General features: G+C 33.7%; 2 protein-coding genes across 3 annotated transcripts in view; one reads left to right on the top strand and one right to left on the bottom strand.

The window, feature by feature from the left end:
• NT5DC1 (5'-nucleotidase domain containing 1) overlaps window positions 1-20,111 on the bottom strand; it is a 110,517-nt gene that overhangs the window by 44,740 nt on the left and 45,666 nt on the right. The window lies entirely within an intron of this gene.
• Window positions 15,686-20,111, top strand: part of COL10A1 (collagen type X alpha 1 chain) — a 34,272-nt gene continuing 29,846 nt past the window's right edge. The window contains exon 1 of the mRNA XM_039870755.1: window positions 15,686-16,000. The gene's annotated coding sequence lies outside the window, so the exon portion shown is untranslated. The remainder of the gene's footprint in view (window positions 16,001-20,111) is intronic.

The following is a 20,111-nucleotide window of genomic DNA, read 5'->3' as shown; positions in this document are numbered from 1 at the left end:
AAGGATACTGTTTTGCTTCAGGGAATGCTGGCTTTCCCTGGTTAAAATGTGGTGATAGGGAGAGAAGAAAATAAACATAGACTGGCTAGTTACCACATGCCAGGCACTTTATATACCTCATCTCATTTAACACCCATTACAATTTCTGTGGCAGGTATTGCTATACCCATGTTGCTGCTGAAAAGCCCTGAGGTTGACTGAGAGGGATGAAATTCTTTGCCCATGTTCAGAAAGAGCCCATGCAGTTTCCATTATATCATGCTGCTCACATTACTGTCACTATCTGAAAACTATTAAAAGAACACATATTTCATTTATCCATTGAAATCGGTTTAAAAATCTTCAACAAAAGTGTCTCAGCAATTAAAAAAGGAAAGGAAAAAAATTTCAAAATTGTATACATGCAGCATAGTATACAATAAAATAATCATGTACTTCCTTTGAATGGATGCCAATAAGCACGTAGCATTTACCTACGGAACTGCTGCCTACCATTACTTCATTTGCCCTGCCTTCTGCATATGAATGGATTTTTGTATCCATCTCCTATGAAAGACACAGTTCTATTAAAATCATTTTCTTCACATTCAGAACATTTTACCATAGCCAACTATAAATATTTACTTTCCCTTGACAAGCAAGAGCCCTTTTAAAGGAGAAAAACAGTCTACATAGTTGGTTTAACCTTCTGAACTTTATTTCATCCACAAAAACTATAGAGAACCAGCAGTTTCATGAGCATAAGTCAATGTCATTCAGCGTTCATTCGTTTGTATGTTCATTCATGTGTTCTCCTTAATGTAAGAAGAATCTTAATTACTTGCACACGATGTTTAGAAATAAGATAGAGATAAAGAACAAACATCAGAACTAGAGAAAATCAGAGTAAAATGTCAACGAAAAGACAAAAAGTAAAGTGCAAACTTACAGCCACACTGGGACTACACGCATTCACAAACTGGACTCTTGAGTTTACTGGCATTCAAAATCAGGAAATATATATATATATATATTTATACAAAATCAATTACACAATTCTAATGGTCTATGAGAGAAGAAAGTTCAAGTTAATTAATCATGTTAAAGCTTTTACCACAATTCACACCTGAAAGAAAATTCTCGAGAGTGAAACTAAAAAAGAGCAACATTCACATAGACAAGGTATTCCCAAACACCCGATTTTGACCAGAAGGCCTGAAGGTATGCTCTCATATTTTCTTCTGAAAGCTTTATTGGTTTGCCTTTTATATTTACGTCTGAAATTCAATTTTTGTATATGATGTGGAGTGGGGATCAAGTCTTATAATTTTCCATATGGACACCCAACTCTTAGGGCACCATTTATGAAATACAGTCTTTCCCCAATGCTCTGCTGTACCTACTCTGTCATCAAGCATTTGTCTATATGTGCACAAATTTGTTTCTGGGATCTCTGGTACACTGATCTGTTTGCTTCTGTATCAAAACCACAGTCTTAATTACTGTTACATTACAATAAGTCTTGATGTCTTCTAGCACAGGCCCTCCTACTTTGTTCTTATTTAAGAGTGCCTTGGCTTTTCATGACACTTTGTATTTCTGTATAAATTTTAGCATCAGCTTTAGTTCTATGGAAAAAAAAAAAACCTTAAAATTTTGATTGAAATGGCACTGAATTTATAAGATTAGTTTGAAGAGATGACATATTTAAAATGTTGAGTCTTCTAATCCATGAATATGATATAGCTCTCCAATTATTTAGGTCTTCTTTTACTTTCTCTCTACAATAGTTTACAGTTTTCTGCATAAAGAGCTTGCAACAAGCTTTGTGAAATTGTGCCTAGGTATTTGATACTTTGTGATGCTGCTGCAAATAGTATTCAAAAAATTTTTAGTTTCTAACTCATTGTGCTGAGATCTAGATATACAATTGATTTTTATATAATGAATAATGAATAAAAGTGGTGATAGCAAGCCTCCTTGTTTTATTTCCAGTTTTCCAAAAGAACACTTTCACCAAGAGCATGAAGTTTTGGAGATATCCTATAATGAGATTAAATAAATTCTCTTCTACTCCGAGTTACCTAAAATTTTTTAAAATTATGAATGGATGCTGATTCTTATTGAGTTTTTTGAATCTATTGATATCATAACTCTTCTTTAACTTGCTAATGTCATGAATTAAATTATTCTAATGCTAAGCCAATCTTGCACACTGGGGAAGAGTGATTTTATACATTTTTATATATTCTGAGTTTGCTTATATAAGATTCTTTTATATCTATATTATATTCTTTAAAATAGTAATTTAAGTATCTAACATTTATGATATTTATCTGATATTCTAAAGTAATTACTACTTTTTAATTACTATGGAAATTTTTAGACATATATAAGTAGAGAAGACAGTATGATAAATTGCTATACCTACCACCCAGCTTTTATGGTTATCAATCTTTTCATTTTATCTCTCCTACACCTCTGTTGGATTATCTTAAATTCATGCATTTTAAATTTAGCAATGAAGTTCATATGTAACTAGAACATTTATGTTATTAAGGAGAAGAGAGCTCACCAATATATTTTTAGCCCACTTTATAACGAAACAGATGGAAGCCATTTATAATATTTAGAGAGTGGTGAGTTTCAGTCACAGAAATAATAAAGTCTAGATCTTAACAGTGGCGCCTGTCTTTGAATATATTCTATCCAGTTCCTCCCTTCCTTGGATATATTCTATCCAATTCCCCTAAATGAAAACAGAGTTAATTCAAAAGTATGCCATGAATGTTATAAACAAGGAGAAATAGCAAAGAAATATAATCTGAGGGAAAACTTAATTATTTGTATTCCGAATTTGTTGGAAATAAAAAGCTCATGTAATAAAAGGCTTAATTTTTATAGTTTTATGCATGAACTCATTCTATGAGACACTACTGAGTATTTATACGGAAACTACTCTGCATATTATAACAAAACTGCACTATAAATGGGTACTTCAGATTTTGATTGTGGTACTCTAGGCATTCTCTAAGCATAATCAATGGGTCCCAGTATTCAATTCAGTAAGATAAGGAACTATATCAAACTTATACCTAAAGTTCCCATTAACTTTCTAAAGTTGTATAGGGAAAGAAAAGGTGTTTTAAGAAGGTTAAATATGAAAATGTCGAATACAAAAAGCAGTTTGTACTATTATCAGTTTACTACCCAGTTACCACAGGAAGGTGACCTTAGCTAGTACTTAACTCTTTAACAGAAATTTTTTGTTTATAAACTTTTTTTTTTTATAGATCAATATTTTTTGAAACAAAAGTGAAACAAATGAGGAGAAAAAGCTGGTTAAGGTTTTGAATAAATTGAAACTGTTAGTAAAGGAAATCTGTACATTATATAAAAAGGTTTCACTATTTTGTTATTTTGTATGTCATTACTTAAAGTGAAAAGCCCTAAAAAATCATTGACAATTTCATACAATTCAGAGAATCTACCATTTATGAATTGAGAGGGAGCAAAAAAATAAGTAGAGAATCAGTGAAACAAACCAGAAAGGTAGCCAATGAAAGCTGACTGTATTTCTTACTTTTTTTCAAGTGATATGAATGGCTCTTGAACATCTATCTACCACTCCTACTGGCTGTGATACTTAGTAAGTTGAGAATAGTTAATGGGGGGTTTATTCTGTCCAATATGTACATTCTCTTATGCAAACAAATTTTTAAACATGTCATGCAATGTCTTCTTTAAAAAAACTTCATCATACAAATTAAACACAGACACACACGCGCGCGCGCGCGCGCACACACACACACACACACACACACACGTTAGCTAGTAAATTGTCATTTTCAAGAAACATTTTGGTGTTTCCATCAGGAGAAAGTAGGTGAAAGATGGAAGTTTACAGACAGAAAGGTGGGAGTGGGGCTCCTAGTTAAAATGGAGAGAATAAAAAGTATATCCAATGGAAGATAGGAATAGTTTCAATTAATTTTTGCCAGAATACAAATTCCAAGGATGAGGTGGTAAAGAGCACATCTGATATTCTAACTCCAGACTTTCCAATCCAAGAAAAAACATGCTGTGCCTCAGTTTATCCAAACCTAGGTAGCTCTTTTCAGTATATCCAGCTAGACAATTCCCCCTTTTTCCCAGAAACTGAGTACTGTTTTTTTTTTCTTCCTTGCTATATGTAAGTCATGTACTCAGATGGCTACCAATGGTATCATCTTTATATTTTAAGCTCTTGTGGGCTAGAATGTCATTAAATTTTTTTCTGCACGATATCTGGCATGCCCTATGTATCACAATGGTGATGATGAAGACATTACAGATTATGTACCCAAAGGTCATGTCAGGTTATGTAACAGGTGAATCAAGTCAAGATCTTGGTTACTCTCTACTTCTAAATCAACTGCGGCAATCTCATCCTCATTTTCCATTTCAAATCTTTAAATTTTCTTTTCTAAAAATTTACTATATATGAGAGCTAATATACATTTGCTATTATAACTATCCAATAATACCATTCCCAAAGCACATTACTAAACAGCTATAAAAGTTCAGTCACAATGTTGAACACAAGCCCTCAAAAGGATTTTCAGATATCTACACAGAGCAAAATACATCACTAAAATATAAAGGTAGGTATATTTAAAAAGTAAAAACAGCCTAAAGGTACAATTCAGATTTAAATATCCACTTTAAATCTTTAATGATACCAGTTGTTTTAATTATACATTTATTTCAAGAAATCAAATCTGAAGCCAATATTTAGTTCACAATGTGTTCTGTTCAAAGTACACCATAATCTTAACTTTGTTATGTGAATTAAATTATGGTTATGATTCCTTTTTTATAACAAATTCTTCCTCCAAAGGAGATATCACTTTTCTATTCTTGTAATTACATATATATTTCCAAAAAGAAATTCCAAGATTAATACTGAGATGTATAAAAACCATTATTAAATACTTGAGAAATTCATTAACACTGTGGTAAACCTGTTAGCAAAAGATAAGCTTTATCTTGTCATACTTCATAGTGAGAGAACTTTCATTATTATCCAGCTGCACCAGAATAATGTTTAGTATAGACAGTAAAGAGGATTCTAACATATATCATTTTCCTGTAAGTAGTTCTTAAGAAAATATCTAAGGAAGAATAAATAGAAAGCTATGAATCTGTTAAAAGTTTCAAAGCTTAAGAATAAAAATGATGACCAAAAAAAAAGAGATCTGCCTTAAAAAAACGAAAAAAACACAACTGCTTCTTACATATTACTTAAGCTAAAAAAAGAAAAAACTAAGAATAGAATATTTCAGAATAAAGTATAATAAATTAATTTTCCTATGACATATCTGAGTAATATTGATTAGTTAAAATATAGAGGCAGAAACTATAGGGAAGTTGCAAAAAATAGCATGGATGAGAGGCAGTAAATTTCCTTCTTTCACTTAAATCTGTAAAATTTTTGCTCTTCCTTAAAACTCTATAAATCCTGCTCATTCATTAGAGAGCTCCTATCCAATTTTAACAAGAAAACTAATTTTAGATTTTGCTATAAGCATCGAGTAGGTATTTTCTGAGAATTCATATACTCTGCAACTGAGTGTCTTTATTTAGTGGAAAAACTTTAGGCAGAACATGGAGTAGCTGAAAAAAATTAATAATCAAGCTCTGCTTCAGGTCTGGATCAAGAAATATATGGAAATTTCACTTCTGCTGAAAGCACAACAAATCCCCAGATAAACTTCAACAACACACATTTCTTTAAAACTATAGAAGAGCTGTGAACATAATGAAAAGTGAAAGAATTGAGTAGGCAGAGGCTGCTTTCATATCTTGGGCCAGTCGCTGAGCTTGGAGAAATGAGCTTACCAGAGAAGGACAGTTTGCCAGGAAAGGAAAAACCAGATGGACTCTGGATTTATCTGTGGGCTCACTTACTGGATTTAAATCTGGAGGGACTCCAAATTGAAAAATAATCCTCTCTGCTAATTTGCTGCCCTATACACAAAAATTTTAACAATCACCAGCAGTTGGGTATAGGACACATGAATCAGATCACCTGTGGCAGAGCGCTGGCAAAGGGTCAGCCACAATCAAAGCTGGGAATATGATGCTGGCAAAAATTTTACAAAGCTGTGATAAGCCAAGTGTGGGACAGTGTCAGTTTGAAAGTGCTGAGAGTACCAGACAAAAGGGGGCTTTGCATTCACTCATGAGGTTTTCCCATAGACCTCTGTAGGGTACAGTGACTCCTACTTAAAAGCATTAACAGATTTCCAGACTTTAAGTGAAACAATGTATAATGAAACCAATTTTACCGTAGACTAATTGATATAAACAACAGTTAAGTCCCTATGGCATCTCATCAACTTTATAACAAAACAATGTTGAAAGAAACGATGTTATTTGAGAATCTGCTGTACTCATAACAAGACTGGGGCAGAGCAGAAGACCTGACAGAGACCTCACTGTTGGTGCACATGTGCAGGAGGTGATTGGGGGTAGGAGACTGCAGGTAGTGAGGCACAAAGCCTTGCCAACTACCCTGGACTCTCATTTAAAGAAAAACCTTAAAAGCCACTGAAGGAGGGACAACAAACCCACTAGGACACAGGGCTCCAAGGTGGTGATCAGCAGACCTGGGAAGGGGGAAGGTATCCGCAAGAGACAGGTACGAAGTACCAGCTACTTCTCTCACACTCTTCATGCTAATGAAGCAAGAGGCTTAAGCAGCTAAAGGAAGATGGAGCAAGTATTCACAGGGCACCAGAAAGGATAAATGGTGGTTGGGAGAAACTGTATCCTGGGGAAGACGAAAAAGCTCTTTGCCTCAAACCATATATCAATTCCAAGTAGAGATGTCTTACTGCTGGGAGAGGGGCAGGAAATTCCTGCCCAATGCCCACTGCAAATAAAAGGTGGGTTTGGCTGTCATAGAGAGGAGAGAGAGAATGCTTAAAATCCCTAAGATCCAGGTGCCCATATCCTTCCAGAGACTGAGCAAGAGCTACAGAAAACCATACCCTGACTCCACCCCCAAACATAAGCCTAAGCCTAGTTCAACAAGCTAAGCGATAGTAGTCTTCTCTTAGGGAAAGAACAAGAGTGTGGAGATAAATACGCTTTGTGGAGTAAGTGTGCAGGGACAGCTCAAAGCTGAGAGTGGACCAGTAATACTGAAGAAACCCCTCCATCACAGCAGCCCTATGTACTAAGCAACAGCAGCCCACTGCTAGAGGAATTGGAAACCTGTGGTCCACTGAAGGTAGCAAAATCCCAATCCAGGTCAGTTCCCACATACTAATAACCTGATAGAAGAGGCAATCTCATTTTGAGGTATAAATACTGTTTATCTTAGTCTCTTATGTTCACAGAACATCCAGCATTCAATAAAAATTTATAACTCATACATGACACAAAAATGCCCCAGGCAACCTACTGTTCAGAGATAAAGCAATCAAGAGAACCAGACTCAAAGATGATTCAGATGTTGGAACTATCTGTCAGGGACTTAAAAATAACTAGGATCAAAGTGTTAAAAGGTGAACAATGTGAATGAGCAGACAGGAAATTTCAACAAAGAAACTGAAACTATGGAAATACTAGAGATTAAATAGAGTATCAGAGATAAAGCATTCCTTTGAAGGGCTCATCAGCTTCTGACATATCTAAGGAAATATCAGTGAACTTTTAAGGACAATAGAATTTACTAAAACTGAAACACAAAGAGAAAAAAAAAAACTATAGGGGGAGAGTAAACAGAGCATCCAAAAGCGGTAGGAAATGATCAGATGGTCTAAAATGCATGTAATTGCAGTCTTAGAAAAAGGAAAGAGAAAGACAATAGGGCAATAGGGCAGAAGAAATACTTGAAGACATAACGATCAAGAATTTGCCAAAAAATAACAAAAGATATCAAATGCAGATCCAAGAAATTCAGAGGACCACAAGTAAGATAAATACTCAATATATAGCATATCATAGTCAAACTGTTAAAAAAAAAAAATCATGGAAGCAACTGAATAAAAAATATGTAAGTAATATAAAATAACTGCTTTTCCAAAATTAACCTGTAGGGAAAGAGTGGCAGAAATAATATCATTGGTTTCCTGATGTGGGAAGGTGGGAGGTGAGAGGATTGACTCCAAAGGAAAATGAAGAAACTTTCAGGAAACAGTCTATATCCTGATTGGGATGGCAGTTATACAAGTGTGCACATGTGTCAGAACTTATCAAACCGTATACAAATATATACATTTCATTGTGTATAAGTTATATCTCAATAAAATTAAATTTCTAATGTCTATAAACTAAACTGATTCATTAATGTTTCAAACAATGAATAGATAATTCTGCTCTTAGAAATATTCTTTACCCCTTAAAAATTATTATGGTGGTCATTCAATAATATGACCATTAGGAGGAGATCAAAACAATTTATTATATAACACACCTTTTATGATGTATCTTTAAAAGTACAGGAAATCTATGCTATTCTAACACGGCTTATGTAGAGAATATAGGCAATACTATTAAAAATCCAGTTAGACTGAATTAACCATGCCTTATATTATTAGTGGGTTGCAAAGCAGGAGGTAGAATTGATGACCAAATTCTTCAAAACCAAGTATAACAACAGCAAAAGATAAATCAAAAAAGTTATGGGAGCTGGAAGCAGTCCAAATTTTATCTGGACAAAAATTTAAGATGGCTTTCATTAAAAACAAAAACCAAACAAACAAACAAAACCTTAGTAAAAATAATACAGGGAAGAAACCAGAATTCTTTTAGTCCATCTGTTCTTACAAGTTTTATCATATAAGCAATCAAGGATAGGTAATACCTAATTTACTTAACATTTATACTCTAAATTTGATAATCAGTGGGGGAAAATATATTCAGTCATCACGGGCATGATTTGGACTGAATATTTCATTGAACATGTGTATCACGTTTTGTCTCAGGAGAGAGGTATAAAAACAATGGAGAAGAGATCTAATAGTAGAGTAGGGTCAGAGCAGTCTGTCCGTAATGTTTCTTAAGAGAAGAATTCCATATTAGTATATTCTTCCCTGTTCCAAGCAGGGAAGTTTAATTTGAGAGCCTCTACGTGTATTTCAAGTGAATGGTAATGAGCAGCCTCCAACAGTTACACAGTCACGTGTATCACTCAGATGGACACTGGTAAGGGTGATAGTTTTGACACTTATACAGTGTTTTAGTTATTTTTAGTATATATCTTTAATTTATTCACATGATGGACTACTGAAAAATGACAGAAAGCATAGGGACCACAAATTCTGAACTCTAGCAAATTATGAAAGAATGTAAAAATTACTAGTTCTACAGGTTTACCCCCAAATAATATCTGTTAATCGCACTCATCTGATCAATGTCTTAGGTAACAAATCAAGATACCTCTGGTATTTCAGAAAAAAATTTCAAGAGAAACAATGCAAAAATGATTTCATCCTAAGTGGTTATCCACACCTGCAATGAGAGACTGTAGAAAAGTGCTTGCAAGTAGAATTCTGAAACATTCTTTCTTATCATTTAGTAACCAGACAGGAACAAAGAAAAATTTTCCTAAAGGTCAAAATGCAAGAATTCCAAACACTCAGATGAAAACAGTTTTTGACTATTTTTGATCTTGTAACACATGAATATAATAAACACTTAAAAATTTCTCAACAAATAATTTTTTCTTATATTACTGAACAGAATATATTACCTGCTATATACAAAATATAGAAAATTTCTTATAAAGCATAAATATTACTAAGGATTATATTAAAATGAACTTTATAATCTTTAATAATGTATGGCTATAATATTCTAACTGAAAATTACACCATGTACTATATAAATGAGAAAATAATTTGCAAAATTTTGATGAGGAAATCATGGCATCAAATCACTTATGAAAGGGTTTGCAAATTTACAAAAAGTTCAGAAATGCTCAACTAGCTCAATTACCTTGATTTACAGATGGAAAAAAATTGAAGCACAGCATTTGTTTAAATTCATACATACAGGGCTTGGGTGAAAATGATAGTGTTAGGCAAGAACCAGGTTCTCTTTCTTCCTTGCAATCTTCCCACATAACTTCTCCTATCAAATAGTGCGGCTTTCATCTGGCTGGCTATCAATCAACGAAATCCTCACCACTAAGCAAAGTCAGTCAGAAAACTCATCCTGTACGTGGGACCTAGATTTAAAGGCAGCTCTTTAAGCTTATCTTTAACATCCCAATTGCCCAACACAGCCCCACTGTTCCTGCCATAGGAAGAGAGCTAAAATCTTAAGAGTTCTGAAATAATGTTTAAAATAAAAAGTAGAATGGAAAACAACAGAGGATCTCTAAGGGAAAATTCAGCAAAATCAAATATGAAATAAGCTGTCTTCCTGGTACGTCAATGCCCTATTCCAGATTCTCCCCAAAGAGCCAGTTCTCAAGTTATATGACGTTATGATTTAAACAAATATTTTGTAATTACATATCTGAAACTTGATTATGATGATGATAATCATCTTTACCACCACTAATGCTTGCACAAAATGACTTGTTTTAGAAACTATATTCCAAATTTCTGATAACTAGAGTATAAATGACTCTTTGGACTCTTTGGACAGTGTCTATTTTGTAATTCCTGGTCTCAAACCCCTTTCACAAAATAATGTTCTTCTAAGCCAGAGCGAAAACCACACATTTATTTGATTTTACGACTTGTAGTTTTTTCTAAAATAATACTCTTGGCAAGCAATTAACAAATAAATCAGGTGATTAAAACATTAAAAAATGCAAAACAATAACGGCGTTGACAATTATGCTAACAGTTCATTCACACATTTATTAACTTGTTCAATAGTTGCTTATTGAACACTTAATATGGGTCAAATATTGTGCTGGGGATCGAATAAAAAGATGACCTCAGTACTTTTAAGGATGTTCTAGGCCAGTAAAGACAGATCTGTGAACCGAGTCCAAAGACGAGTGGTGGGGCGATAACAGGCTACGGCGAGGCCACAGAGGACGGAGGACCGGGGTCAATCACAGCATAACGTGGGACAGAACAGGTGTCAAGAAAAGCCTCGGGACGGGGGTGGGGAGGGACTCTTGAGCTGGAGTTTGAAAGATGAGTTGACCTTGGCAGATAATGGGGAAGTGGGGTTGGAAGTGCAAGATCTTCCAAGCTGATCAACTGAGGTATGATATATAATGAAGTACACTGAAAAACAGCAAGCAAGCAGTCTGGTAAGGCTGGATTTGGGGAAAGTGAGGTCCAGCAACAGCCAGGGCTTACCTATTGTTAAGAAATAAGGCTCTATCCACAAATAGTTCTTGATTGTTTCTGAACATAGACCATTTTCAAATTTTAAAGGTAACTTAAAAAAACCCCAACAGCTAAAGTGTATCGATCACTTACAATGAGTCAGGCACTTCACAAACATTTCTCATTTAATATTATATTCTCAACAACCTAGAAATTGGAATGATTTAATTGTTTCTGAACACAGACTCTTTTCAGAATTTAAAGGTAACAACAAAACCACAACTACAGTGTATTTATTCCTTACTATGAATCAGGCACTGCACATATATTTCTTAATTAATTTTATATACACAACAATCATTAGAATAGGGATTATTTCTATCAGATAATGGCGGTTAGGTAATTTACTCCCAAGTACACCAAATAAGTGGCAAGATGAACTTCAAATTCAGTTTAACTTAAGCTTGTGCTCTTGGAACCCTATTCTGAATTAAAACAACAAAAAAAGTACATCCATCTATACCATTATTTTCTTTTCATTCAAATCACACCCCCATTAGCAAAACCACTTCATAGCAAAACCAGTAAAGAGTTGTCTACACTGGCCATATCCACTTCCTTACTTCCCATTCTCTTTTCAAACTAGCCTTCTCACTGGAGAACAGGAATTTGCTCTGGGCAATGTCAGCTATGGCCTCCACATAGCTATTCTAATGGCCAAGTAACTGTCCTCATATTACTTGACAGCTCAAAAGAAAAAAAACTTGTTTTTTTCTTTGCCCCTGGACAATATTATCCCTCATTGTTACTGTTTTCTTTTTCTCTTGCTCTTATCCAACTTTGTCCTCAACTCCTCTCCTGCCAGAAGGAACATTAAATGTTGGATTGTCCCTCTCTCAGTCCTGGGTTTTTCTTCCCTTCATGGAGTTCAATACATGATAATCAAGGGATTGTTATCTATAATCCTGAACTCCAACTATCTGTACAACTGTCACTCAGAAATCTCTGAGGACCTCAAATGGGTATCTCAAACTTAACAGAACTCTTCATTACTCATGCTTTATCCATTTAAAAAAAAATTCCCAATGAAAAAAATTAAGTTTAGCACATAGCAGGTATTATAGGATTCCCCACAGCAAAAAAGGTTACGTATTGTTGAATATATTTGATCAGTATGCAATATGAATAGTTAAAAATCCCCAAAGCCATGTTTAGATATATACTTTCCTATCATATATTCTTTCATATAGGACTTAGGGTGCCTGTGATATGATTTTGGGTAATTACTTTGCTTACTGTACTTACAAAAGTGGAAATTAATAAGCAATAGATATATGTATACACACACATATAAATCTTAAATTGGAATCTATAACATGTTTTTATTTTTAAAATCTTGAGGAAATTGATCTGCTGATGCTGACGGTAGAGGGCTATGTAATTTTAACCAAGAGGATAACTAAAAAAATTGGACAAAGTTTTAAAAATATATGCTTAAAAGCACTGGAGAGCCAAAAAGTCAACAGAAATTTAAGGGGGAAAGATGAGGAAGACAGAAAGCCAGACAGGTGAGCCTGAAATCTGGGGCATCTTCCTGGAATTAGGGGCAATGACAATCCACGGGGTAAAGGAAAGCCTAGGAAACCTCAAAAAGCTTGAGGCACAAAAAGTGGAGTCCAGAGTCTGCCAAGGTAGGTTGGAGGCCAATAAACCCTCCAGACTTACATGGCCATCTAAAGGGCTGTTCTATAGGAGCCAGTGTGAACCAGACATAACACAGCTCTTAAAGGCTTGAAGCACAAATCATCTCCATTTTTGAAAAACGAATTAAAGGTGATCCTCAGGATTGCGAGTGCCCTAGCTGCTTGCCAGAAGCAAAGGTAAGTTCTCTCTGTAGAAAATTATCATCATCTTAAGCCTTGAAATTTTTCTATAACTGTTAAAAAATACAATAGCTGATATCAATATAAAACTATCAGATACATAAAGGGGCAATATAACATGAAAACAAAATAAAACCAAAAAACCAAGAGGAAAAAACAGATGATAGAACCAGATCTACAGGGGTTACTATGACATGATAAGACAGACTTTTTAAAAAAACTATGCATAAGAAATGCAAGGAGCTACAAAATAAAAATCAAGATTTTTGTCAAAGATCCAGAAAATATAAAAGAAACTAAATGGAATTCTAGATCTGAAAAATATAGTAACCAAAATTAAGAGTTCAAATGAATGTTTAAAAGCAGATCAGACACAGCTAAAGAGAGAATGAGAAAAGAGGTTTGAAGTCAGATCAGAAGAAAATTGACAGACAACAGAAAATATTGAGAAGAGAGTAAGAGATAAAAAGGATAAGTAAATATGTCTTCTAAAATATGTGTAACTGAAATTCCACAGAGAAAGAAGAAAAAGGGCAGAAACAATATTTTTAGAGATAATAGTTCAGAATTTTCCAAAAAAAATCAAACAATGGCATTTAGCACACATTTGAGAAGCCCTGCAAACCCCAAAGGGAATAAAGAAAACTATACAAAGGAAAATAATAAAAAGGCTCAAAATGAAAGATAGAAAATTTTCACATTAGTCTGAATAAAACAGATTACCCTTTACAGAACAACTAGACTGACAAGTGATTTCTCAACATAAAACAATAGAAAATAGAAGATACTGCAGAAAATAGCCACTAACCTAGACTTCTACCCCTACAGAAAATACCTTCAGGAATGAAAATAAAAAAAAAAAAAAACACAAAACATTTTCAGAAAACAAATACCAAAAAAAAAGAGTAACTTTTTTATATTTTAGTTTAAATAATCATATCTATGCATCACAACTTGGCTATGAACCATAACTACTCAACTTTGTATCAGTTCATCAATCCTATTTTCTTAACTCACATGCTTTTTCTTAATTACGCAGGGTCTATTTTTTACCCTTCTTGTCTTTTCTTCTTAGGCTCTACTTTCTAAGACACGAGTACAAATACTGTTTAAAAGCAATTCAAAACAATTTAGAAACTGATAGGAAGTAGAAGAAAAGAGTAACACATTTATCAACTTATAACATTTGAGTTTAATCAAATGAAATCGGTACAATTAATCCGTCAAAATTATTTATTTTTGTCTTAGAAAATTGTTCTATTTGAACTAATTTTATAAATGCGTTTAAAGTACAAAGTGTATTACTTTTACGTCTGATGCATTTTAATAAACACACAAATTATTGGTAATAAAAGCCTAAAAAAGATGATTCCAAAGCAATTGCATGCTCTGAGTAGTCTGAGTGTGATTTAATTTTTTTGAGGGCACGAAATATTTTTCAACCATTTTTACAACTCTTATAACATGCCTAGCATACAACTTTGCACATAGTAGGTGTCCCAAAATAATTTACCAAATAAACAAAATTGTGAAAGACCAGAAAGACAAAATACTTCATTAGCTCGTCTGAACAAGAATAACTTTTTTCCTCATTTCAAAGTTAGTATATAAAATTATTCTCATTTCAAGGTTAGAATTAGCATATTTAAGAATTTGTCGTTCTTTAAATAGAAAACACTTGAGGTGTTATTTTCATTTTTTACATATATTTAAACTACTACTAGATATAAGATGAAAGGAAGGTCGTTTGAAAATTTAGAAGTTTCTCATGGATTTAGGTTATAACTGGATTACTTTCTAAATATTCTACTGACCTGGTTTTAATAGTGTTTTCTATTTATCAGCATGAAAAGGCCACCAGTGTTGTGTGTGCTCCATGGAACATTGGGAAAATACAGGTCATAGCTATGGCACAAAGCTTCAGTAAGTCGGTAAATTAATTATTTACATGATGTCAGAAAATGAAGGTGAAAAAGAGTCTGCAACACTTAGGACATTTTATAAGGCACGGTACATTTCGACTTGGGGAAAATAAACCAAAATATAGGTAAAAAAATGAATAATTATGTATGTGTAAATTGTCTAATCTGCGTAATTAAGAAAAAGCATGTGAGTTAAGAAAATAGGATTGATGAACTGATACAAAGTTACTTTTTTCTCTTTGTAGAAAAAAGTTATATTTCTCTGGCTTTCAATGAGAATAAACATAAAGCTGAGTCAATTTCAAAAAAGGGGTAAGAGAATAAGAATCAATAAAGCTAGAAAAAAGTCACACATAATTGTGTATTTTTTAAAATACTACTGTTCCCAAAAGAATAGCATAAGAAACTAGTATTCTGTTTAACTCCCTAACATTGCTCTTTAGTAGGTAGTTACAAAGTAATTTCCCTTCTAAAATGCACACATCATTTAGATTTATTAGTTAAAACTACTAAAAGATTTGTTTTTCAGCCATCCCGATGCAAGTGTTTGTGCCAAGGTGTCATTCCATTCTTACAATACATGGGATCAAATAAATGGAATTCCCCAATCCCCATCCATGTCTCAAAAAGTCACTGACTGCTGGAAAACAACAGAAATTTATTTTCTTCTGGAAATGAATCAGAAGGCAGACCATCATTTGGTAGCCAGCATGTGATTCAGCAGAGCTTTGTATAAAAAAGTATAAAGTTCAAAAACGACCCCAAAAGGGCTCTGGAAGTAGTGGACTATTTTTTACCCTTCTTGGAATCACTACCAGCTGCATCTATGAACCTCTGACTGTGTGTTAACTGAAGAACCCACCACGATGACAAAGTAGTGACTTTTAAAGAGCAGCCAACAAGCACTTAGGGACCCTTTCGGCAAATACAGGTAGGAGAAATGCAAATATATGACAATAGGTTTATACGGCCAATGATGTGATTAAGTGAATAACAGGGCATGAACATTGGCTGTTACTACTTAAACAATTTCTTGAAAGGGATAATAAAATGTATTTACAGAAAATATGATACTTTTTTCTGTGTCTCATGTAATAGCTATATTTACAGCTTTTTGTCTTTACTAAGCAATGGTTAAATAAAAAGCAAACTATTTTTTTCTGGATTTGAAGAGATATCGAAATAGGCAATTTAAACAGGAGGAAGAAAGCATCCATGCAAATGCACAGAACTAACATGAAAGTTAGAGTTTGAAATTTTTGTATCTTCAAATGATCATCTTTAAAGTACTCCCAGATCTGCACTCACTTTTATAATACTAAATATCTCCCAAACATGAGACAATTGGTACTGTTAATTAGCTATGTAATAAAAACTGCAGTAATTTGTAATTATTACAGCTATTAAACTAGAAAGTCTTGGGAGTTTAGAGAAATTGCCTTCTTTTGAGCTCAAGCTGCCAACATGTGATGCTTTTTGTCTCTAAATAGGGAAAGTATCAGATGATGGGAAGGAAAGACTGGAAAGAAAAGTATAAAAAAATTGAATTGTAATATATGTTTTTCATTTTCCCGAATGTTCTTGTAATACCTGTAAGGCATTTATTTTTTGTACTTTAAGAATGCTGTACATCTTTTATTAGGCTAAAAGATAAAGAAATCAAGCGCCCCACGGCTTTCAGAAGGAGCCTCAATGCATGGGTCGGGTCAGCCACCAGTTTTTATTATGTTTATGATTTCCCTCTTAAAGATTCTGAACTGAAGTGTGCTTTCATCTTTCCACCCATTTTCACTATTTCGCCATTCTAATTTAGTTTGATTTGTTTTGTTTTGTTAAAAAATGGGCTCATATTTGGGGAGGGCAGGGAGATAACCTCTTTTGTGGTTTCATATGTTTTGTTATGGTCTACTGAAAAAGAGTAACTTAAAAAAAATGCAATTTCACATATACTTGATCTCTCTTTGGACGCAAACCTCTTCAACGACTCATGTTCATATTTTTCAAATTTAAAAAACTATTTAGTTTTAAGACTTCAACACTAGTTTTTTGGCAGACAGGTTTTTCAACATAGTTTCAACTCTTTGAACCTGTCCTCACAGTTCATTTCCCACTGTCTGAGCTTCCAAGACAGTGGCCAAAGGATTGAAATGAGTGTGGGAGCCCATAAAAGTTATTTGTCTAGGGTTCCACTAAACAGGTTACACTAACGACTGACTGGTCCCACACAATTTGACAGTTTTACATAACCTTAGAGCGTTGCACTAAATTTAAGATATGGGGTAGGAGGAATCCTCACTCTTAGACTAAATTAATCAAGAAAACATGAGATTGAGGGAAAAGGGGCAAAATATCTGGGATAGAAAATACCAGAATACATATAAGTAAGGTTTAGTTTTGTTTTCCCCATTCCTACCCCAAATAATCCAGGTGATTGCAGTCCAAGGTTAATTTCCTCCCTTTTCTGTCTTACTTGGTTAAGAGGAAATAGTGTTAAAGAGTACACGGAGGTAAAGAGGAAAAAGAAAAAACACAGAATGAGCAAGCTGTAATGAGAAAGATGCAGCAAACCCTCCTTTCTGGGAGTAAGTCTCCTTCATGGCCTAGGGCTAGCTGCATAAACTGGAGCCCTGAGGAGAACACAAGGGATTATGGGAGAGTTGTGTCTTGATGAGAAAGTACGGTGGGGTTAGGGAGAGGACTTGAAACACAAGTTATTGTCATCTAATCTTCATTATCTTCATATCTATTTATATCTTTGACAAAACTTTCAAATGTAATTCTCATTCAAAATATACTGAATTTAAAAAGCAAATGTTATGAAAATGTCATCCACCTGATTTCTCTAAATTATCAATGCCTCCGGGAAGGCTTCCTTACTCTCTCCCCATCCGGTCCCAATGAGAAAATATTAAACTCCCCCTCCCTAACTTCATCCATGTCTTCTTTATGACACACTCCTTTCTACTTTATACTATACATAGAATCCTTTAAGTGACTATAATAAGCTACTTTTAACACTTGGAGATTGAAAAACAGGCTACACAATACTTCTTTTCATACTTCAAAATTCTGTCAGAAAATTAGAACAGGAACCCAGGGGAACACGAAAGAAAATGTTAAACAGAAAAACAAGAGGCAAATGAGAAATGTCACTCTTTATGTTAGTTATTCCCTCCCCCACCCCCCACCCCCAAAAGAAGGATGATTGGGAACAAGTGGCCACTGATATTATTTTTTCAAAGTAAACAAATATCAATAATATTTGTTTAACATAACTTCAAGATTTTTGTGCGATGGCATATCAGAAAAGCATACTGGCTACTATCATGATAATTCATTATAAGAGATCATTACCGAACTTGATTTAAGTCAATGCAATTTTTTTCTAGCTTCTCAACCCTCAATGCCTTTAGGTAGCTACTTATATTAGTTTCTTGCATAATCTTCCAGTGTTTTTTTTTCTTTTTGTATAAATACTTATTGTACCCCCACTCCTGCTTATACAAAAGGTGGCATAAAATGTATACAGCTCTGTATCCTGCTTTTATAAATTCTGGAAATCTTTCCACTTTAATGTATGTAGAGCTTCCTTCTTTCCCCCCTCTCATTCTTTTTTTTTTTAGAAGCATATTATTTCTTTGTGTGGATGCACTGTGGTTTATTTGACCAGTCTCCTTTAGATGGTCATATGCCTTGCTTCCAATCTTCTGTATTTTTGACTAACGTTATATGGGTAACTTCATTTGTGTGTCCTTTTGTTAATGTGTAGAATATTTATAGGTAAATATAAATATTTGCAAATATATTTATAACTTTTGATCAATTCAAAGCCATTTAAAATTGTTCCCTTTAGCTTTGTAAAGGACATATTCGAATTTCTTAAACTGGACTTAATGTATTATATTATTTAATATCAAAATATGGTCTTAGGCAAATGTTGACTTACGATGGTCTTTTAGGTGACCTAGCAAGTGGCGCTGATTTCCAAGAGATGCTTGAGCTGATGAGTGACAAGAAATCTAAAATAAAAACTACTACTATAAAGTGCTAAATAAATTAATCATTCATAATAAGAAAAATTATTATCTTTCTCAGATTATCCCAGATCTGTTTGGAGAAGTTAGGAAACTGCATAACAACAACCATCATGACTCTATATTTTCTATCGATGTCTATAAGAACTAAAGTCATGTTAAGTAATTGCACTTTTAACTAATTCAAAAGACAAATATTTAAATACCTTATTATATTCAGCTGGCCACATATAAAGTCTGTAAACTCCTAGTCAAAATTAAGTTCTATTCTATTACAACAGCCTCATTTCAAATCTGCACAGGGAATAAAAACAAAACAGATAAAGAATAGTGTGGTTGTAAAAAATTTTTTTAAATCTTCGATGATGTTTTCTATTTTTATCTATATAAAGAAATACTGTATTTTCTCAAACAATTCATTATTTTTCCTCATGTACAGGACATTATAGCCAAATTGAGAAATATAATAAGATGTCTCTGTTAAGAAGTATCTCCTAAATATTAATTCTGAGGCATAAACAAACGTTGCTTTATTTTAGTTTGATGAGTGAAATAAAACACAACAAATAAGACATTATTTAATGGCATCATTAAAAACAGCTAAATATTTCTCAAGGAGGACCTCTCCCTTTCATAATTAAATTAACCTGTAAGTTTACCAAATAAACACCATGAACAGTGTACTTTCAAACTATTATAACATTACCTCACTGTTCTAGCATTTTTTTTTTAAAGCAAATACAAAATTTTGTGTACTTTTAAAATCCACATTTTGCTGGAAGACTTAAAATAGGGTTGACATAAAAATTCCAAAACATATCGGTAAGATCACCTGTAGCAAGGAAGACAACATGTTTGGGTGAATCTGTTGTCAGAGTTCAGGAGAGTAAACAAGTTATAAGCATGCCTCCCCCTGAGAAGAAACTGGATTACTATGGATGGTGTTAGGGTACAGGAGTGGAAAAGATCAAGGCCTCAGTGACAGCAACTTTTAATTTAGCCAAAAAC

Source organism: Pteropus medius, unplaced genomic scaffold (genome assembly GCF_902729225.1).
Source record: "Pteropus medius unplaced genomic scaffold, Ma_sr-lr_union100, whole genome shotgun sequence".
NCBI classification, from domain to species: Eukaryota; Metazoa; Chordata; class Mammalia; order Chiroptera; family Pteropodidae; genus Pteropus; species Pteropus medius.
Note: the sequence above shows the minus strand (reverse complement) of the source record. Positions and strands in the feature narration are given on the sequence as shown.